The following is a 3,488-nucleotide window of genomic DNA, read 5'->3' on the forward strand; positions in this document are numbered from 1 at the left end:
GTGTGCTCAGCCTTTCCAGCTAGCTGCCAATAATACCAAATCAAGCAGGACTATTTTTTTGGCCCCTGAAGCCCTCCCCCTAACTCGAGGGCCACCCCTTTTAGAAGTATCTGAGCCACAAGCATTTTATATGGAACAAGAATTTTGGTTAGAAAGATTGGCAGGTTAACCTTCACGTGAGTCCCCATTTGTGTTTGTTAACTCAATAAAGAATGATATTTTGCTTATTTTGCTTTTCAAGCAAAACAAGACTTATGCTGTATCATGTAAGTTTTCATATAGTACCAGAAAGTCCTCATGGATTAGAATCAAGGCTCGTCTAATTTGTTGAGTGTTTTTTTTTTGTTTTCTGCAGTCCTTATTGAGACTGTTGAAGTCAGATGATGAAGGAATTGTTGAAGGGAATCGGTCTCATTAAGATTCATTATTTCTTCACTATGCTGTTGGTTGTCAGACTCCTGTGTGTTGGCTGGTCCTAAGTCAACAACAAGAATGAAAGATTTTTTTAGGCACCAGCATGTAGAAATGCATTCCTTATGACACACATTAGCTGCATAGTTTAAAACAAAAAAAAAAAAACATTCTAATCATTGGCATTTAAAGAAGCATCTTTAAAACTGCAACTGCCTGAAAGTAGGAGTTGAATATTTGATCCACACACTTAGAAAAAACAGACAGAATTTATTAAAAACTGGTTGAATTCTTGGGTGTTTAGCTTTAAATGTCACATTTATCAAAATGGGAGACATAAATGAGGTAAGATTAGAATTTACATTTATTGATTTTACCTGTTGCATCTGTGTCAAAATTTCCTTCCATGCCAGTTATTGTGTCTGGACCAAGTATTTTGGAAATTTCATCTTCGTAATCCCTTAGGTCTAAATCTGTAGGTGGGTCCTCCTCGAGTAACCTTCATATACTTTTTATGGTCAGCCATTTTTTTTACTTGTCTGGAAAAAACAGCAAAATAAGTTTGTGATTACATTGTTATACGTATGTAACGGTGACATTTTATGAGATGCTGAAATGGTGTTAAAAATGTTTTTAACATCACACAATTTATGACTATGGCACCATGGAAACACTTTTCTAATTACATTTAAAAACATAACACTGACATTAACACATTTGGAAATGAGATGGTCAAAACACATGAAAAGACATAAAACACATATATCTGGTAGTAATGATGTTCACATAAACTACACACATTTTTGAATGTTCAACTTAATTAACTAGATAGTAATCCATTAGTATAGTGATTATATAATTAGTAATTAGATCTAGTAATTAAATAATTAGATTAGTATAGTGATTACATAGTTAGTAATTAGATCTAGTACTTAGATAATAAGATTAGTGTGGTCATTACATAATTACTAATTAGATCTAGTAATTAGATAATTAGATTTGTGTGGCTATTACATAATTAGTAATTAGATAATTGGATTATCATGGTGATCAGATAGTAACCCATTTTCACAGTTCACATTTCAATGCAAAATGTATGTAACCACATTATAAAAGATTAGGTACTTACAAAATCTTTTTCTTGTAGTTGCTATGGCACATGTCCTATAGCAATTACAATATAAACATTTTCAAAAGCATGGTTTGGTTTTTATGGCACATCTACTATAGCAACTACATTATAAACATTTGCAAAACCAGGGTTTTAGTTGCTAGAGAACAAACATGTACAACAAAATATTGCTTTTCAGGAGCTGTGACAAAATGATAAAGGAAAAACATTTGGAGAAATATGTAGGTTCAAAATCAAAGGCTTTATAGTAATTAAACAAAAAACAGAGAATAACATATATAACAGGGACAATGTTAAAAGAAAAGAAAGATGTGGGTAAAAAGTGTGTAATAGACCAACCTTTTAATTTCAGCCAAATGCTTTTCTTAGCAATTCTTGATGCTTCTATTTTGGCACCCCACAGCATTGACTGCAGATTACATTTCTGTCTATAAGATGTTTTGCGAGCCATGGAGGTGCACTGGGATTTGCTTCCAAATAATTTGGGCCACTGTCTAACTAAATTCTGTACTAATGCAGTATTTTCTGCAAAAGAAAAGGCAACAGCCCTATGGACCTTTTCACAAAGTGCTACATTATGGGGCAGTTTTATCAACGGATTTGAAAAACGTTGAATTTCAAATTCAAAAAGACCAACCGAAATTAAGTCAAAGTTTTTTTGGCGAATAGGTCAGTTTTCAATCAAATAGGTACTTATTCGGCCGAATTTGAATCAAAGTAACAGTGCATTCGAATCAAAGGTTTTCCCAAAAAAAGCTAAGATTTTTCAAAGTCCACCAATTGACTCCAAACCCCCCATATGCTAAAACAGTAATTCGGCAGGTTTTAAATGGCGAAAGGTCAAAGTTGAATTTTTAAAGAGACAGTACATGATAAATTTCAATATTAGAATTTTTGATTTTTTTTTCAAATTAGAATTGAATTTGGGCTATTCACTAGTCGAGGTACACAAAAATAGCTTGAAATTAAATTTTTTTAAATTTGAAAATTCACCTTGACCTTTGATAAATCTGCCCCATCTGTAAGGAGGAGATGCTACTGAACTTGGACCCTTACCAGGGTCTCATTAACTCATTAAGTTGAAGAAGAAAAACTGTTTAAGGTTATATTACTAGTTAAAGAAAATCTTGTAAACCATGCAGCAGAACCAGCAGCAGGAGGAGTTTGGAGAATAGAAGACTGGATCCTCCTCTTGCTTCCTTGGACATTTGGAAAAACCTGGTAAAAGGCACATGTCTTGCAGCAAGTTGAGCAGCATCCCAAAAAGGAAACTCTCCAGCTGCTCCTTATACACCCTTTAAGTACATTCAATTGGACGCCAGAGCAACTACGCTAGCTAATTTTTCCACCAAAACAGACGTTATTTTTCAGGCCAAAATTAGGCTAGTGTCATACGCAAGCGGCCGTTTGCAGAAATATACTTGCGCTTGACCTTTCTGTAGCGCATTGGCACCTGGAAAAGTTGTGTGAGGTATGGCAAAGCGGTCGCTGGCGAAAATTCACCTGTTAGTGAATTTGCCTCATTATGTTTTGGGCTTCATGATAAAATGATGATGAATGCAGCGTTGTACAGACAAAGCTGTATTAACCTCTTTCTGTTTCCACTGCCCATCTGTTTCTGATGGTTGTTACATTGAATATTATCATTGCACCGAGCCTTCTCTTATTTCCATTGTCAAATAAAAAAATCTTAAATGATTATCTCAGGTATATCACAGTTTAGTAAGAGAAGTGTAGGATCTGGCATGCTTGGGACCTCAGATTTTCTATAATTTGGATCTACATACCAAAAGCCTGGTAAAAATCATTTAAACATTAAATTAACCCTGTAGAATTGTATTGCCACCAATATGGATTCATGCAGCCCAGTTACCATCAAGTACAAGGTACGTATTATTATTATTATTATTATTATTATTATTATTATTATTATTATTATTATTAT

General features: G+C 33.9%; 1 long non-coding RNA gene across 1 annotated transcript; it reads right to left on the reverse strand.

Moving 5' to 3' along the window:
• Positions 1–431: 431 nt before the first annotated feature.
• On the reverse strand, positions 432–1,221 carry LOC121398360. The gene is made up of 2 exons (XR_005964277.1): positions 789–1,221; positions 432–475 (listed from the first exon to the last, which is right to left on the reverse strand). It is a non-coding gene; the product is annotated as an uncharacterized LOC121398360 (long non-coding RNA).
• Positions 1,222–3,488: the final 2,267 nt, after the last annotated feature.

This window comes from Xenopus laevis, chromosome 1S, assembly GCF_017654675.1.
Source record: "Xenopus laevis strain J_2021 chromosome 1S, Xenopus_laevis_v10.1, whole genome shotgun sequence".
NCBI lineage: Eukaryota > Metazoa > Chordata > Amphibia > Anura > Pipidae > Xenopus > Xenopus laevis.